This window comes from Podarcis raffonei, chromosome 3, assembly GCF_027172205.1.
Source record: "Podarcis raffonei isolate rPodRaf1 chromosome 3, rPodRaf1.pri, whole genome shotgun sequence".
In the NCBI taxonomy this organism is placed as follows: Eukaryota; Metazoa; Chordata; class Lepidosauria; order Squamata; family Lacertidae; genus Podarcis; species Podarcis raffonei.
In genome coordinates this window covers 81461390-81481393 of record NC_070604.1, presented here as the reverse complement: position 1 = coordinate 81481393, position 20004 = coordinate 81461390, and the positions used below count along the sequence as shown (strand labels likewise).

The following is a 20004-nucleotide window of genomic DNA, read 5'->3' as shown; positions in this document are numbered from 1 at the left end:
GTCAGCTATGACTACCAGTGGACTATTATAAACACTGAAGTTTAACTGACCAAGCTGGAAAGTGATGACAACCTGAGAAACTATTATCTGGTGGCTCGTTACATGACAATCAGTGAGGGCAAGCACACCTTCAGGGCTACTTCAAAGAACCCCACAGAAAGGGTTGGTGTGCAGTATAGGCATGATGAGTCTCTGTAATACAATGAACCAGTTATCCAACTGTTTCAGCCATGTACCCAGATTCTAGGTGGGTATGTAATAAGACATGTGATTTTTTATGTGTGTATGACTCATAACGTGCTCATAAGAGTTCTGAGCCTATAGCCAAGCCATGCACTGAAATCTCACCGCAACCCAGAAATCAGCTGTCATTGATTTGGGTGTTGGTCATGTCAGCCAGGTCATACATTTGCCCTCAGTCACTCAACCAAACTAACAGAACAGTCAAAGGGAATTCTTTCTGAATGCCTGACTCCTATGGGGTGTCAAGTTCTGTAACAAGTGACCTGCGATATGTAAAGATAAAAGGCTGATGCAGTAAATAAGCATGCTTCAAAGAAACTGCCAAAGGAACTGATTTCCTGTTTGTTTCTGTGAAAGTATGTCAAGAATCAGTACAGTCAGTATTTTGCAGTAGCACACCAGAACTGGTACATAGGAAAAGCCATACCTCTAGTATAGAATTAATATACTTGTTATATATATTAAAAAATGCACAAGTTTTAATATACAAGTTACATAAACCTAAAGTATATCTGTTGTTGTTGTTGTTGTTTAGTCGTTTAGTCATGTCCGACTCTTTGTGACCCCGTGGACCAGAGCATGCCAGCCATTCCTGTCTTCCACTGCCTCCCATATTTTGCACTCTCCTCTTTCACCCTCATTAAGAGATTATTTATTTCCTCTTCACTTTCTGCCATCAAAGGTGGCAGGTGCAGGACGTGCAGACACAGACAGTGGCATTTGTTCCCCTCACCACCATTGAAGCAGACCTGGTAATTTGTCTATCTCCACCCACTAAAGAAGCCCACCACACCACCAAAACTGGAGTATGCATTATTATACAGTGGTACCTCGGGTTACATACACTTCAGGTTACAGACGCTTCAGGTTACAGACTCCACTAACCCAGAAATAGTACCTCGGGTTAAGAACTTTGCTTCAGTATGAGAACAGAAATCGGGCTCCGGCGGTGTGGTGGCAGTGGGAGGCCCCATTAGCTAAAGTGGTGCTTCAGGTTAAGAATAATTTCAGGTTAAGAACGGACCTCCGGAACGAATTAAGTACTTAACCTGAGGTACCGCTATAATGCTCACTCTACAGTGACACAATTCAGAATGACAAGAAATCCACACTTTTAACCTGTGAACCCAGGCTCTTGCAAAGGCCCTCTACCCTTTTCCGTTTGTTTTGGAAACAAACAAAAAAACAATTGCCTTTCCACAACCTTCTCTCTTCCTGAGTTCTGGTGGCATGGTGGGCTTCTTTAGTGGGTGGAAGCAGACAACTTACCAGGTCTGCTTCAGTGGTGGTGAGGGGAACAAATGCCACTGTCTGTGTCTTCACGTCCTGCACTTCTCACCTTCCTCTGCCTCTGCTGTTGGTTTAAATACTGTTTTAAATGGCTAAAATGAAAGTACTTGGTGCACATCTGGAGAGTGGTGGAGCAAGGGAAAAGCCTGCCACTCAACCTTGCTGATCATTGAGAGAATTAGCAAGCAGCAGGTGTGGAAACCCTGTGGCTGCTCCTGGGTGTGACAATAATTAGCAGTTATTGTGTTGCATTATCAGCAGACTAACAACCTTTTTCCCATTAAAAACAGAGCTTTCAAACTTTTTGTGTTGGCGACACACTTTTTAGACATGCATCATTTTGTGACACAGTAACTCAGTTTTACTAGCAAACCGGAGGTTAAACTAACACATTTCCAGCCCCGGGAGAAGCACAGGGAGCATTCGTGTGAAACACCTACACACTGCAGCCAACACGCTAACGTGTCACAACACATAGTTTAGAAAGCTCTGATTTAAAACAAAAATCCTTTACAGTGGTACCTCAGGTTACATACACTTCAGGTTACAGACTCTGCTAACCCAGAAATAGTGCTTCAGGTTAAGAAATTTGCTTCACGATGAGAACAGAAATCGGGCTCCGGCGGTGTGGCGGCAGCAGCAGGCCCCATTAGCTAAAGTGGTGCTTGAGGTTAAGAACAGTTTCAGGTTAAGTACGGACCTCTGGAATGAATTAAGTACTTAACCTGAGGTATCACTGTAAATGCATGCATGGAAATTCTCCATTGCAAATACATTTTATAACTCTGCCTTCCATGAAGATACTGCAGGTGAAAGACATGCACCAAAAAGGCTCATATAGCCTAGAAAACAATTGCCTCAAGTACATTGTTGAAGTTTTAGTTTCTTTGGGAATAACTTGTAAAAAAAATAAATACAAAAAACCCCCACAACCTGACACTTATTGTTTTAACTTGCGGCCTATTTGCTTGTTTGCTAACTTTGTACCTTGCCTGTATCCCATGCTCAGGCTACCATCGGCTCTCTCCTGTCTGCTTCCTAAGTTTTCAGTAGCATATAATAAAATTCAGAATCAGTTCCAAACTTTTCCTTACTTTTGTAAAAGCAACACCAGTGACAAATTATTGCAGAGACTTATCTGAGTTGAAACTGGAATGGAAGGAAATGCTCTCCAAGGTACTGAAACTGTCTGAATTAGGAACCTGTTATTTATTTAGTATTAAAGTCGCATACTACCATTTTCAGTTTAATCACGCTTGAAGGAGCTCTTCATGATGGTGGCACAATACAGAATTCAATACAATTCTTATGGAAAAATTCAAGTTTCAAAAAACAATTTTCTTCAACGCTCAATGGCAACGTTGAAGGTGATTAACTTTTTAATAATAATAATTATTATTATTTCTATACCACCCTTTATGTGAGGATCACAGGGCAGTTTACAATATAGAAACAGAATAATATAAAGAATAGTAGCGCGCACACCCCAGTTTAAAAGGTGATAGAATTTTTAATTAGCCGAAGGCCTGAGAAAAGAGGAATGTTTTTGCCTGGTGCCTAAAGATATGCAATGAAAGTCCCAAGTGAGCATTCCTGGAGAGAGCATTCCACAAGTGGAGCCACTGCAGAAAAGACCTGTTCTCATGTTGCCACCCTCCAGACCTTTCATGGAGGAGGCACATACAAAAAGGGCCTCAGAAGATTATCTCAGTGTCCAGGTCCATTAATATGGGGAGAGGTGGTCCTTGAGGTATTGTATAAATAAATAAAATATAAGAGACGGTGGAAGAAGATTGGAAGAAATACAAAGTTTACCTTAAGAACTGTTATAAAATTAATGAGTGCTAAGATGTCAAGGGTAATGAAAAAAAAACAGAATTACAGCTGTAAATGACTGGGTAAGAGAAGAAGGATTAAAGAAAGTGAGTTATAAGTTAATTGAAGTGAGGGGTTGCTGAAGAAAATTTTAAAATAGGGATGCAGAAAAGGGAGGCATGGGGAAGTTGATGAAATAAGGTTTATGAAAAAGAGGTTATGAAATTATACGTGTTTATATGTTTGTTTGTTTGTTTGTTTGTTTATGTATTGTGAATTGTAATGTGTTTAATTTATGTTGGAAAACCAATAAAAATTTATATAAATAATAAATAAATAAATAAATAAATAAATAAATGCTACAGGATGCTTTTGAATTATGGTGCTGGAGGAGACTCTTGAGAGTCCCGTGGACTGCAAGAAGATCAAACGCTTCCATTCTGAAGGAAATCAGCCCTGAGTGCTCACTGGAAGGACAGATTGTGAAGCTGAGGCTCCAATACTTTGGCCACCTCATGAGAAGAGAAGACTCCCTGGAAAAGACCCTGATGTTGGGAAAGATTGAGGGCACAAGGAGAAGGGGACGACAGAGGACGAGATGGTTGGATAGTGTTCTCGAAGCTACAAACATGAGTCTGACCAAACTGCGGGAGGCAGTGGAAGACAGGAGTGCCTGGCGTGTTCTGGTCCATGGGGTCACAAAGAGTCGGACACGACTAAACGACTAAACAACAACAACCTTTGGGTCAGCTTGTGTGGAGGAAATACAGTGGTGCCTCGCAAGACGAACGCCTCGCAAAACGAAAAACTCACAAGACGAAAGAGTTTTCCGTTTTGGAGGTGCTTCGCAAAACGAATTTCCCTATGGGCTTGCTTCGCAAGAAGAAAGCCCATAGGGAAATCTCCGCCGGCCTTCAGAAGAGGTCCTGGACCTCTTCTGAAGGCTGGCGGGGGGCAAAAGTCTTTGCTCCCCCCCCGCCTGCCTTCCCGGGATAGCGGAGAAGCGCAGCGCGTTTCTCCGCTATCCCGACGGCTTTTGAAGGCAGGCGGGGGGGGAGCAAAGACTTTGGCCCACTGCCAGCCTTCCGAAGAGGTCCTGGACCTCTTCTGAAGGCCGGCGGGGGGCAAAAGTCTTTGCTCCCCCCGCCTGCCTTCCCGGGACAGCGGAGACTTCTCCGCTGTCCCAGGCGATCTGAAAATGCTGGCGGGCGGCAGCGAACGCTTCGCTGCCGCCCGCCAGCATTTTAAAAGCCCCCAGGACAGCTGTCCTGGGGGCTTTTAAAATGCTGGCAGTCGGGAGGAAAGCCCTCCTGTCCCCGGAGCTTGCGGGGTGGGAGGTGCGGAGAAGGGCTTTTCTTCCCACCGCCAGCCTTCAGAACAGCCTTCTGAAGGCTGGCGGTGGGAAGAAAAGCCCTTGTCCCCCCCCCCAGCCTTCAGAAGAGGTCGGGGGACAGACTGTCCCCAGACCTGGTCTGAAGGCGGTTTCCATAGGAACGCATTGATTGATTTTCAATGCATTCCTATGGGAAACCGTGCTTTGCAAGACGAAAAACTCGCAAGAAGAAAAAACTTGCGGAACGAATTAATTTCGTCTTGCGAGGCACCACTGTACAATTGGACAGTACTAAATAGAAACTCCTAAGTATATATAGCTGTTAAGGTACAAGTAGCATACCCCTTTGAAATATGACATAAGAACCATTCAGAATCAAGAAGAATCTCAGAGAAATGAGAGATAATTCAGAATAGTATATTAAAAAGAAATTTGTTATGTTCCCAATATCACAGAATAACAATACAATGCTAATCGTTTTTACTCAAATGCATATATACTTACCATGTTCAGAAAGGTCTGCTGCTTCAAAAAGCTGTTTAGAATTTGAGTCTACTAGAGTAATCCTACAAACCTTTGCTCAAAACTATGTTCCACTGTGTTCCATGGGACTTGTTCACAGGAAAGTATTCATATGGTACTGACTTCAATGAGTATTTACATTATGGAGCTGCTGTAGCATAATGTGTGTGCGTTGTGTGTGTTTTAGCAGCAACCACATAGAAGACAAGCCTAGTGCTATGACTTTTTCCAAGTACAGTGGTACCTCAGGTTACATACGCTTCAGGTTACATACGCTTCAGGTTACAGACTCCGCTAACCCAGAAATATTACCTCGGGTTAAGAACTTTGCTTCAGGATGAGAACAGAAATCGTGCTCCAGCGGCACGGCGGCAGCTGGAGGCCCCATTAGCTAAAGTGGTGCTTCAGGTTAAGAATAGTTTCAGGTTGAGAACGGACCTCCAGAACGAATTAAGTACTTAACCCGAGATACCACTGTACTCCAAATATCTTCCATATTTGAGTGTGCTGGATCTCAAGATCTTCCAGAAGGTAGCTTTTGATCATGTGGTAAATAGTCACACAACAATTATGTTGCGATAAAATGCAAATGATCATACTTTGGCTGGGTGGAGCTTATAATGAGGTGGTTTCTTCGGTAATGTAAATCATTCTGGCAGAAGTAGAAGCAGAAGTCCATGATCCAGCTAAAGTCAGTCATGAATCCTATTTATATCAGTGGGACTTAAGTAAGTCACACTTGTTCCACTGGTTTCCATGCACAGCTAATAGATGACTGCTATCCGTTACTGCCATGGAATATTTCGGGATGGATACATACTTATGCAGCAGCAGCACCAAGAACAATTTGCATTGCCGCAATCAACCATAATGTTCCTATTATGTAAAGAAGGCAGATCCCATTAAATGATATCTCTTTTAGAGAGGATTCTTTTCATGCTTATATTAGTGTACACCAAACTAATTAAATCAGAATTAAAGTGAGAAAAAACAGACCTGAAATGAATGTAGTCCTTTTTTCAGTAGCCCTATGGCCCATACTTGGATAGAGCACTGTCCTAAAATAATTGGGCATTCTTCAAGTGACAAATTGTAAGTTCAAATGATTATAAAGTGTCAAAGAAACAATACAATGACAGAGATTTTACCAAAGGAAATAAATGTACAGCTGGTGAGCTCAGAACAAACAGTGTTGCTAAAAACTCAAATTTAGAAGTTTTCTCCAATTTAATTACAGTTTTGGACACCTGGTCAGAAAACTGGAGAGGAAGGATGAATTTAATCAACAAGAAATTATCTGGGTGCTTCATCATCAGGAGCAGCTAACAAAGTGGAAAGACATATTTCTGGCCTGGAAAACACATGAGTTCATCATGAAATTAAGTATAATCAGGCCAAAGTGCAATCAAGACATCTATTATAATCAGATGACAAAGACAGTATGTGTTCCATCAAAAGCATAACTACTGTCCTTCTAAAACAAATGAGAAACTAGATATTGCATTCTTTCCTTTACATGATTCCTTTATATGCTAAAATAGATCAAAAGCAAAAGCAAAACAAAACAAATTGATGGGTATATAAAAGTAAATGTGGAAATATCTCAAAACAAATTAGTACCTATCTACTCTAACAAAGGATCTTTCCTTTTGCTTTGGAAGTGAACACATTTTGCCTTCTTTGAAATTGGCTAATGGATGCCCCTGTTTTGTCATTTCCCCCTTTTATGGTGAAGGTAAATTCTTTACTGAAACATCTTTTAAAAATTGTAATTCGGTCTTCCAAAACTAAGGCAAATTTGGAACACTATGAAAAACACACTTTTAATTTGCTAGAGGAAATTTCAATCCAACCCTGTTGTTTAGTTGACTGAATGAGAGATTGTAAACTGTCCAAAAAACTATTATTTCTAGAAAACAGGAACAATTTAGATAAAATTGTTGTACTTCTAAGCCATATTCTCTCTCTCTCTCTCTCTCTCTCTCTCTCTCTCACACACACACACACACACACACACACAGAGTATGTACATTGGGACACGTTAGCAATTTAAGCAAAAATTCAGAGCACAGTCACGAGCCTAGGGCCCAAAGAGACTAGTCACAGAGCATAGCAAAACATTGTTCTTTTCACTTATTTTATGGAGACCTGAGTATGTGAGCTGGGCAGTCCAGCTTTGCCTGTAAGGATACTCAGTCCAGACTGAAGGGGTGGGGAGGGCCGTGTTGCCATCATTCGTAAATGTTCCACCATCCTCTTACAAAAGCCTATCGGCCTTGTGATAGGATCTGAGGGTTTGTTATTGTTGGTGTACCACCTATTCTGCTGCTCCAAAGTCTCTGTGTCTCAGCTGCTGCTGGTCTCAGAGGTGGTGTGGGGACTTCAACATCTATGCCAAGGCTGCTGCCAGGGTGCCAGCTCAGGATTACATGGCATCCTTGATAATCATGGGGCTGTCTCAGTACATCAATGTAACAGGACAGGTTGGGCAGTCAGTTGGGCAGCAGGGTGATTAGTACTGTTCCAGAATCTCCATTCTGCTCTGCTTGCCCAAGTACAAAAAAAAAAAAAAACCACCCTAAAAATTGTAACTCAGCTGGACAGGGACCCTGAATAAATAGATGGAATCCCTATCGATCACAGAAATGCTTCGAGAGTCCTGCAAGCGACAATTGTTTTTAATGGGGGGAAAAGTGAGCAGCAGTAGAACCAAAACACAAGACTTCCTCTCCACAGAGAGAACAGCAGACAGAAGAAACACGGTAGGTCTTGGCTGTTTCCTAGGGGCTGTGTTGCAATGTTTAATCCTTGCCTCTGAGCCGTTAAAAGATAAGGGTTAGTAAAATCACAGCTCTGCAATGATATAGCCAGAATGACTACTGTGTGGATAAATAGACTCACTCAAGTCTGATTCATCCGTACCCCAAGACATCATTTGTTGCTCTCTCACCCTCCTCATTCCAAAACTGCTCATTCCACGGAGTTTTCCAAAAGCAAATAGGAAGCACATGGTTAACTTTAAAGGCATACGTAACCTCGGCAAATGGCCACTCTGCAGCACCTTTTATTTATGTTATGTTTGGTTAGTCTTGTTAGGACCATTTTATTGTAACCACCTTTTAAATCAAAAAATGGAATAGAAGTGATTTTAAATAAATAAATGAAGTTAAAATATTCAAGAAATTTTGGGATAGGAAATGAGGTAGAAATCATGGGCTTCAATAAATTCTCTTTCTATTGATGCATTTGTAGGTAGTTCCTACTTTATGCAAGGATAGCAGGAAAGATAAAGTTAGGGAATTTCCAACAATCAGCTGCTATTTTTCTTTCTTTCCTGTACAACTACTAAACTCTGTTTTCCTTATTTGGGTATGTTTTGCTACTTAAAGTTAGGGAATTTACTACCTGTGAAACACAAGATAACTTGTGAACTTATTAAACAATTTAAATCATGTGTATGATTTCTAGAGGTTATGTACAAAAGCTTTTTCTACTAATACAATTTGATTTACCTAAATTTATTTTAAGAGGGGCCTTGTTTTTAACAATAATCTTAAATCCTAGTAAACTGAAGAATTAATTAGCAAGCACAGAGGATCAGCAAACTAATGCTTTAGTCTGTTAAACCATCTGTTCAGGAGCACCCTACTCAAATCTTGGCATTACTAGGAGATGGGTGAATACGTTTGCTTCTTATTACTAGTTGCAAGTTCCTATTCCTTGCTGAGAACTCCTTTATTTTAAACTATGGAGGAAAAATATTTAAAAGGTTAATAACTGATCCAGCTTCTGCTGTCATGCCAAAGTTTGTGCCAAGGATACTGATGCATGTTGGCAGAAGATTTAACATTAAATATAACTCACATATTGTGCACCAGATTACTACATACTGTATGTATATGTAGACATACAGATAGTTGTACATATACATGGATGTGTCAATATCACTAGTTATATACGTTCTACTGGCTACGAGTTGCCTGGGTGACACTATAAATCTGCTATAAATCTCACTTAACTGGCCTAAGCAGCACACAGCAGCTTAAGCCTTCACTGAAATCTATCATGCCACTTAAAACTTGCTGATGGAATCTTATTGTTATTAAAATCTGACTATAAAAGATTATTGGTCGTGAATACTTTTTCCTACCAATGAATGAGCTCAGTAATCTATCTCTGTCCGCTTCATCTGACAATGTTCAGCAAATATACTTCTTCTGTTTTTATTCTGCCACATTTTTAAAAAGCCTCCAGGTAGCTAACAACCATTAAAAACAACAAATGTAAATAAATATTTAAAGGATAATTAAAAATAGCATCAAGAGATATAAATAGCTGATTAACAGTTGATTTTCTTGACCAATCTCCTAAAAACCTACATTCAATGCCATCTCATATAATGATATATGATGGCACAAAACATATTTTGTGAGGTCCACCAGTTCCTTGTTCATTTTGACTATTATTAGCATATGTTCACGCACTTGACAGTATTTTGCACCTAAGGAAAGTTTTTGGCATGGTGCAATTCAGCACCATTGTATAAAGGACACTGCCCCAGATAGGTGGGTGTATGATTTGTGATGTACACTACTGGCTACATATTCATTTATACACATTTTGACTATTATTGGTGTAAAGGTGACATATTTGACAGTGCCTTGCACCCTAAGAAAGCAGTGGGCCAGATGTGATTCATAGAGGACACTCATCTGGATGTGTCTGTGTATAATTTATAGTGTACATCTCCAGGTCCTTTTTCATTTCTATATATTTTGACTATATCGTATTTGACAGCATCTTGCACCCAAAGAAAGTGCTGGGCTGGATTTGATTCAGTGCCTTCCTATGAGTGCTGTTTTTTTTTAGAAAAAGAGGTGCCGCAACTCACCATGAACACCTCCCTCATTTTCTTAGAATGAGAGTCCCATGCACTGCAAGATCAAACCTATCCATTCTGAAGGAAATCAGCCCTGAGTGCTCACTGGAAGGACAGATCCTGAAGCTGAGGCTCCAATACTTTGGCCACCTCATGAGAAGAGAAGACTCCCTGGAAAAGACCCTGATGTTGGGAAATATTGAGGGCACAAGGAGAAGGGGACAACAGAGGACAATGTTCTTGAAGCTACTAACATGAGTTTGACCGAACTGCAGGAGGCAGTGGAAGACAGGAGTGCCTGGCGTGCTCTGGTCCATGGGATCATGAAGAGTTGGACACGACTAAACGACTAAACAACAACAACAAATAAGAAGCAAGTTTTCATACATACACCTTCCTAGTTCAGTTATTTGTTCTTTAATTATGACAGTAGCAGTATCGATGGCAGAAATCCTAATTTTGTTGAAATCTTTTACAAACTTGTGTGACAGCACATTTTAACTAGGATCACTCAGCAAGTAAGTGTATTTGAACTTCGGGTGAACATATTGAGCCAGATGAGGCTGTGATCCTATGCATATACCGGTAGTTGGGAATACATATTCCTTAGTGCTCTAAGATACTTCATTAATTTCTTCGTAAGAGCTATGTACCATAGTCAAACCCACCATCCCGCAAGTTGGGTTAGAAGCGGTTTCCCAATAATGTGTTAATAGAGTTCTAGCTATGGACATGAAGAAGCTTAGAAGCTCCTTAAACAGTAAATGTTTATGGTAATCTATAAGCAGATTTAATAAAAGCAGCCTTGGATCAGGTTGTATCACTTGTGACTTGTCCCCTGAGAAAACAAACTTATTCAAAGACAATTTTTCCAAAATAATCAAATAAGTTTGCATTTCCACCATATATGGAAATAAGAATCTAGCTGTTTACACCCTCTGCAACATAAAGGACTTTAACAAGAACTTAACCTGGTATTTCTTGGGTGTGTAGTGCCACTTGTGAATTGTTTTAAAACAATCTTTTTTCATTTTATCTGACACTGACTTAAAATGGTCCCCTTTTATGCTAATATGTTTTCATCTTCCTAACAGTGGTTTCACTTCTTAAAATACTTGTTCTGTGCTGCAAAGACTGAAAGTTCTGTGTTGTTCAGTATGGAGTGCTCCTACTAAAATATAGTACCAAACAATAAAATGAGTTGTGTACCTCTGCAAAACACTTCCTGAAAATGCAAACCATTCAAATGAGTAAAGAACTACTGTACTGAGAAAACAGGATGCTGATTATTCTAGGAATAGAGCAACAAAGTAATACTAAACATACAAATTGCCCAAACTTTTTCTAGGAAATCTGTTTATTAATAACAGATAAGTGTTGTTTTTTTCCTTAAAGCAACAGATTGTTTTATTGGTAATTAAATGTGCCTTCAAATTACAAGTTTTCACAAGTAATCTTGTGAAATTAGTGTGTAGTATTTTAAAAGCAATAATAAAATCTAAATGGATATGGGTTCATATTGCCATATTTACAGACAACAATTGACACTGTAATGTTGTGAAAATACTCTTTTCCTGTTTAGAATTTTACAATATCCATCTAAAAGTCACTACTAATTAAAAATAAAATGTGTATTTCTACAGAACTGAACTGTAGTTCTAATTTCATTATTATAAATAACCTCAGGGAAGCCATGCTTCTGTTCCTCTCTCTGCCCTAACCCTGCATCTCCTATGTGGACATAATGCTGTCTTATCACTTTACTGGACTATATTAAGGATCACTGAGACAATGTGAAACTTTGTTGTTTTATTGCATTGCTTAAGTTTTAATTGTAAGTTTTGAAGTTTTAGTAATAAATTAAATAAATAAATAAATAAATAAATACTTGAACTATTCAGGTGATGCAACTCTTATAATAATCTATGAGAAATTTATGTTCCCACTGAAGCTACTGGTCCTCCCCTGGGATAAACATGCTAGTATGTGGGCTTCCTAGGCCTCTGAACTTTAGAAAACAAATTGTTACTTGAGAGACTTTAAAAAAAATCAAACAACAATGTTTTGGATTGTTCCAAAACATTGCATTTCTCTTCTTGGAAGTTTTAATATATAGCTAGCTTTTCCTATATTATTATTAATTTAAGGCTGCAATCCTATGCAGTTATTGGAAGTAAGGCACATTTAGCTCATTAAGATTTACTTCTTAATAAACATGCAGAGATCATCAGACTGCACTAATTATTCCCACTGATAATACAACTATATTAAATACAAGTTCAAGTTGTAAGTGGCTGCTTAACCATAATTACTAGCAAACTACATTATTTGAAGGGTATTGTAAATAATATAATTATTTTGCACACCTCCCTTTGTAAATGAGTATGGTGGCTGAGCACACACAACTCCATTTGTAAATGGTAATAGGTGGCAATTATCTCTAAAATCTTTATAGGAGAGATCATGTTGTGTTGTAAGCCACTCAAAGATTTCTTTGGAATATGGAGTGTTGTGTCCCCCTTCAAAATGGGGGTACGGTTTGAACTGGATAATTATTTTCTGAATAATATTATTTTTATTATTTATTACCCACCCTTCACCCTAAGGTCCCAGGGTATGTTACAACATGAAAACACAACTACTTTCATTCTGATCTCTCAATCTTCTTCAGGGATTATACCACATCAGTTGTGTTTTGTACCTCATTGACTGCCTCCCTTAAAAATGGGTGTGAAAGTGGTGGTATTTAAATTGAAATATTTATTTAGGATGCAATCCTATACATCATAGGATTGAAATATTTATTTAGGATGCAATCCTATACATCATAGGATTGAAATATTTATTTAGGATGCAATCCTGGAAGTGAGTTCAACTAAACTTAATGGGGCTTTCTTCTGAGTAGATATGCATAGGATTGCGGTTTGGTTATTTCTTTTCCAATATTTGTCAATCACAACGGCTCTCAAAGTAATACACAATAATAACAAACCCAGATTTATAGGTGGATTACAGTGATAGGTCCAGAATACTAAGTGTTGCTAATAACATCAAACAAATTGTTCCTTGAATGTACACAAAAATTCATTTTATCTCAATGCTATATGCATTCTGCATTTTCTTTCCTTTGAAAACAGCTGTAGTCTGAAGTACATGTTTGAACTTGAAATGTAGAATTGTGTGCTGATTGTGCATTAAAAAAGGTCACTGTGACATTTCAGTATTCAAGTTACCATGTCACAAATGGGAAACCTGTAGCCCTCTATGTGCTGTACCAACTCCCAACAGCCTCAGCCAGCATGGCCAATGGTCAGGGATGATGGGAGATGTAATTTAGCAGTATCTGGAGGAATACTAGCTTCCCACCCAAGTTAAACCAAAGGTTCATTTTCCACAGCTAACACTATTTGGGTGTAAAATATAGCTATGGAATACCCAAATCCACAGCAAGGCAATACCTTACAACCAACCAAATTTTTCACAAACAGCAAGCAAGCTTCCGAGTTCTTCAGAACTCTTCGACACCGACAGCAGTTGCTCTGCAAAATGGGAAATCAATTTTTATTTTTAAAGAACGATAAACATCGGAATAGAAATATGCACTTCACTTGTTTGCGAATGCACGTGCATTCTCCGCATGTGAAAAAAGGGCAGGCTTGAGAGTGCCCTGTTGAAGCGCCAACTTTCAAACACTTCAGTGGGGATTTGTCATGGATGGGTGGGTGGGTGGAGAAATACAAGGTGCTTGTTGTTGTTAAGCTGCAACCTGAAAACTTTTGTGATAGGGAAGAAAGGCACAGCCGATAAAGATGATGATGATGATGATGATAATAATAATAATAATAATAATAATAATAATAATAATAATGTGACGCCTTTCATTGTTGGTCTGGACACAACAGCAGCACTATGATGATGGCAATCTCTTGGCCATAGCGGTCAGTTTCCCTTTTTTAAGGGAAATTCCCTTATTCCGATAGGATTCCTCGCAAGAAAAGGGAAAAGTTGACAGCTATGCTCTGGGCGCTGTTTCCCCTTCGTGCATGGGAAAGGGACACACCACTCAAAATCTGGCCGGACGGAGGATTTTGGCTCCGGCCTTGCTCTGGTTTCTTCTTCCCTCGGTGGGGGCGCCTTCAGAGCCACCCTCGCCGCCTTCCTGCTCCTCCCAGCAGCGGCCTTTTCTGAGGCGCCTCTTCCTCCCCGCTTTCCCCTCATCCTCGCTTGCTCCCGCCCACCCTCCTTTCCCTCAGCTTTCCCGCGTCTGGCGGCCTGTCTGGTTCCTGCCTCCCCTTTATCCCGCCCCGTCTCTTTTTCACCTCAGCCCTCCTTCCCCGCCCCCACCCTCGCCTGTCGGTTGGTCAGCCCCGCCGGCTCCTTCCTGCGTGCCTCTCCCTCCCTCCCATTCATCCTCTTCACCTCCGCCTCCCTCCCTCTCTCCCTCCGCTCTGTCTGGCTCCCCCCGCCTTTTCCCTCCCTGCTCTGTCTGGCAGCCCCCCGCTCCGCACATCGGCGCTTCTCGCGAGAGCTGGGGGATGCCGATGCTGCCGCTGCTGCTGCCGCCGCCGCCTTGGAGGGGAAGACACTCGGGGGGGAGCCAGTGACGTCGGGAGTTTTCCTGAAAGTCAATAACGAGCCTGGCGGAGGCGGCCGAAACAACGGCGGCGGCGGCGGCGGCTGTAGCGGCAGCCGGACCGAAGGCTGGGCCCCAGGCGGCTCCGGGCACCCTGAGCCGGGAGCGGGAGCCGCCGCCCTGACGTCCGCGGATGCTGCGGCCGAGCTGCCCAGGCGGGCGCCGCCGTGAATAGCGGGCGGGGAGGAGAAGCCGCTGTCTTATGTAGCCGCCGCCGCCCCTGCGTCTCCCTCGCCGGCCGGGGCCTGGACCCTTCCCCACAGCGCTGAGGGGAAACGAAGGGCCGAGCCCGGCGGTGCTGTGGGGGAGGCGAGGGAGGAGGGAGCGCGGGGGGCCCCCCTGCCCGGAACCGCCTCCGCCTTCCCGCCACTTCCACACCAACGGCCGAGCATCCGCCGCCCTCGCCTCCGCCTCAGGTAAACGAGCGTGGAGCTGGGATGGCGGGCGGGAGGGAGGGAGAGGATGGGCGGCGGGGGATGCTGGCTGGCTGGCTGGGCGCTGGCTGCTCTCGGGGCACGTGAGGTGAGGTGAGGGCGGGAGGAGCGGCGGAGGGTGGGGATGCCTCCTCGGCTGCGGCTTGGCGCACAGGCGGCGGCGGCTCCCCCAATTTCTGGTGTGTCCCCGCCCCCCTCCTCTCCGCTTCCCACCCTGAAGGGGGGACGACACATTTAGGGCCTAGTTGTGATGATCCCCGTCAGTATCCTTGTGCTGACAGAGGGAGGCGGCGGCGGCGGCGGCAGCAGTTCCCCAGCTCCTCCTTCGCCAGCCATCACTCACAGCATAGAAAATATAACAAGTCCCCTAGACTACTAGTGCGTGTGTTTCTGTGTGTGTGTGTTTGGCGGGGCCTGACAGGCTCCTGTAGAGACACAAGAGGTTATATAACATTAAAGACGCGCAGGGAGGGGGGGGAGGAAAGGGAGAGAGATGTGTGCTTGGCCACGAGGCACAACATACAGCGGCGCGCGCGCGCACGCACGGGCGCAGTTATTTATATGGAATGTGGCTTCCTTTTCATCTGAAGGGGATGCTCGGGGAGGAGGAGGAGGGCGCAGAGCGTTCCTTGCGCACCTGGTCTCTCCTGATAATATTCAGCCCCCACATTCAGCTACTCCTCCTCCCCCCGACGCACACACCTTCGCGGTCACTGTGACTCCTCACACGTCCACATATTTCCTTCCCCCACCCTCTGTTTGTCGTGGTTCAGAGGTAAATGTATATAAGCGAATGGCCTTAGTTTAATGAGTAAAAAACGTTTCCTCGTCTCTTTAGAACGTGTCTGTGTGATAAGAATAGAAATAGGAGAGGATGGTCTGTTCTGTTCATAGTAGTGTATTGCTCTGGAGCTGCTGCTGGTGCTGCTGGCAGCTGTGGCTGCAAGTAAACAAACCAACCTCTTTCTGCGCATCAATCTTGCTGGAACAGCCATTATGATGGCTGCTTTGCACATAGAGGAGTTGATGTACAGTACATGAATACTCGACAGACACTGCTTCTTACCCACCTCCTACTTGTACAGACCATGATCTGAGGAGATTGAATAGAGTGACACATGTTACAGTTTGAAAAAAAGGCCTGTTAGTAAATAGGATCATCCTTAGAAGTTAATCAGTTATTTGTAAACAAAACTTAAAGCACTACTTTAAAAAGCACAATGTGGCACAAGAAATTTAGATATAAGAGCACTGAAAATTTCTTTTTCATGGTATTCAAATAATTTGGCATGTTTTCATTGAAGTTTTATTATAATTACTTATAAACGTATATGTGATGGTCTGTCATAATGCTGGCAGATGGGAATAAATGAAATAGTTTGATGTGTTTTTTTATTGTCTATGTCTTAATTCAAAGAAGTTCTTTTAGACTGGACTTTAAACTGAAGTAGATTACTGTACTGAAGGTTGGGTAATCTAGTATTCTCAAAATTTGGCAAATCTAACATGTATTATTAGTACACACTGGATCGTTTTTAACAAAGTAAATCTGAAGATTGAATTTAATTTGCAAACAATATATTTTAGTAGCTGGTAGATTATTTGCAATCATGCTTCAGAGAGCTTAGAGATAGCTGTTTTTGGGGTACATCTGAGAAACTCTAATATTGGGGTTGGGTATCTTGCCAACCTTGCTAGGACATACAGACATTAAAATGCTATGAAATTAAAAGGAAGCTCTAATACACTATGCGTAATTTTATTTTTATTTTTTCAAATGTATTCTGTTTTGCCTGTTTGTAGAAAGTATATGCAATTCAAGAGTAGTTACAAGACAAAAAAATGTACAGTACTTAAAAACTATTTTGTTTTGACATCATTAAGAGTGTTCGTTAAGCAGATTTTGTTTGTGGTTCTGTTTGTTTTCCTGTGAAGAGTTTTAAATTGACCCCAATATCTTTAATTGGATTGGACTGCTAATTATAATGTATGTATGCCTTGATTGGATGAGGCAAACATGGATGTCCAGATGAATGGTTCAGAAGAAGAGTATAGTACACACAATTATATCCACTGTCAGAAGTTCTGTATATGTATATTTAGCTAACAAACTCACAGAAGAAGTCATTTTCTATCTAGAGATTTCAGCTTTCTCTTTTCCTATGACAAGGGAAATGTTTTAATGTTTGTTTCTTTTATTATATTTTAACTTTTAAAAACTAAATTGCAAAGTACAATTAAAGTGTACTGTGTTTATCGCTATTTGTTATCAAAAATTTCAAAAATAGCTGACAGTGAAACAGATAGGCGGTATGGTCTTCTGCATGTTTCCTTGGAAGGAAGTGTCACTGAGTACAGTGGGATTTACTCCTAAGAAAATATGCATGGAAACAAAACCTATTGCTTTGGTTTATCTGATTTAAATGTAAGCAATGCCATTTAAAAGTACTACCTGTTCTTTTTTTAAACTAGCAACTCATTCTAGTTATGTTTGTTTAGAAGTAATTTCCACTGAGTTCAAAGAAGGTCCCTCCCCCAGTAGATAGCTCTGTCAGCAGAGCAAGAGACTTAATTTAAGGGTTGTGGATTCAAGCCCCACGGTGGGTGAAAGATTCCTACATTGCAGGGGGGTGGACTAGATGGCCCTCATGGTTCCTTCCACCTTTACAGTTCTATGATTCTATGTACATATATTTGCAGCTTTAGCATATGATATATTGTTGTCTAAATTGAAAATATTGCCTGTATGCAAATAATGACATACATTTTTCAAAGCTTTCTTGACAAATGGGAACTTAAATTGTGTGCAGAATTATACTTTGAATACTTCATTAAGTTGTTTCATCTATAACATAATTAACTGACAGATTATTCCTTATGCTTTGAGCACCTCTGTAAAGATGGGAACAACAAGATATAATATTAAAAATCAAATACATTGAGTATTAAAACATTAATACACTTGAGCAACAAGTTGAGCATTTAGGCTAAAATCCTCAATTTATTTGCCTTGAGAGTTCATGTCCTATTGATGTTAAGTGGGATTTACTTCGAAGTAAGTGGGATTAGAACTGGTTTGTAAGGGTGTAGGTTTAAAATACATACTACAGGAGCAAGTTCCTTAGGCCATAACTTTATGCACACTTACCAAGAAGGAAACCCAATTGAACACAGTGGGACTTGGTTCTGGGTAAACATGGATAGGATTATTCTATATGAAACAAAAAAGTTTTTTAGTATGTTTGTGAGTTCATAATCTAGATAGATCTTTAACAGGAAATTAGGAAGTAATCATTAGAATATGTTTAGATTCCTGTTATGGCAACACATGCTTTTATTGTGGCTATTTTGCAGAAAGTGTAAGGTTTTTTACTGCTTTGGGGTTTTTTTTTTTTTGCCATGTATGAAAACCTAAATCTGTTGGATTTTCTAAGTCTTTGACATGTTCTAAAACAGATATATTTCATCATCATTGGGATCACACAAAAACTATAACCAGGAGTTATAGTCTATGCATATTTGCTTGGAAGAAACACCTACTCAGTTGAAGATTTACTCAACATTATTATTATTTACAGTTAACTGCGTTGAGACAGTATTGCTGTGAATTTGAAACTTGGCGACTGCATGAAGAATAATTTTTTGAACATTTGACACTTTTAAAAAATGGTTTATTGAAGTAAATAGATGCAAATAGGTGACTTTACTTGCATTAACATTATTCTCTTTATGAGAAATGGTGGGGGGACCATATGTTCATGAAGATCATATAAATGCTATAGAAATTAGACATGTACTCCTGAAGAACCCTTATAGGAGTAACACATTTATTCACATGAATACAGCTTGGATAATGACATTCTAATGGTTTGAGCTGTGTTTAGAAATCCAGTAGAAATGTCATTCTTGGAAGTCTAATAGAGAGTTCAGAAATCTATCTTCAGGACTAGAGCAGAGTCCCCACTATGGGGCTTTTGAAGCTGAATGTTGATGCTCAGTTACTGCCTCAGTACAGGAGCTTGTTAAGAGACATCCTGTAGAATTGCTATTGTGCTTTTTACTCACATGTATAAAGTTACTTGTGTGCCATGATCTTGAAAGAAATTGATGCTTTAGGAAAAGATCTACCTTAGCTGACATTAATAATATATGTGTTTTATTCTTTCCACTGACTTGACTAGATACTGTTTCAGGCCTTCAGTGAATAAATACAAAAAGCTTTATCTTAAAGTTAACAGCCATGAAATAAATGCTGTATTATCCAAATTTTGAGAGATAACTGAATTCTCATAATAATTATTTTCTCAAAAGTTGAGTTAGCACAAGAGAAAGAAAGCATATTTATCTCTCATGTAATAGAGAAGCTCATGTTTGCAATCTTGGACATGACTATACTATTTAAATATAAACAATTAAACATTGAAATATATAGAAAGAGATGGTGGTGCATAACTGTATCCACCTGTATCCTAAGGTGCTTCTCCATTGATGGAATACTTTTTCATTTACAAAAAGCAAGTTAGGTTCCAAACTGGTATCTTCCTATCTACAGCTTAAGTAAGACTATTTTATGCCAGAAACAGCAGTTTGTCTTATATGTAATTCTCTGATAAGTCTCTGAGGTACTTCTTGAACTCAAAGGTTCTTGTGGATTTCATAGTGTTCTTTTCTTGATCTCTCTAACATTTTGAGACTAAATTGCTTTATATTTTGGCCAGACTGTCAATACTTTGTCAGATTTAGGCAGATTTGGGGAAGTATAGGTGGTTAAAACAAAAATAAATTGCGAAGAGCTCCAAAAGGACCTATCCAGACTGAGTGTCTGGGCTGTAAAATGGCATATGCCACTCAGTGT

The 20004-nt window shown here is 40.6% G+C and overlaps 1 protein-coding gene across 6 annotated transcripts in view; it reads left to right on the top strand.

The window, feature by feature from the left end:
- Positions 1 to 14603: 14603 nt before the first annotated feature.
- AKT3 (AKT serine/threonine kinase 3) overlaps positions 14604 to 20004 on the top strand; it is a 104215-nt gene continuing 98814 nt past the window's right edge. For 5 of the 6 annotated variants that reach the window (XR_008329627.1, XM_053382677.1, XM_053382682.1 and 2 more), the window contains exon 1: positions 14604 to 15131. The gene's annotated coding sequence lies outside the window, so the exon portion shown is untranslated. The remainder of the gene's footprint in view (positions 15132 to 20004) is intronic. The other variant, XM_053382679.1, reaches the window with a different exon arrangement.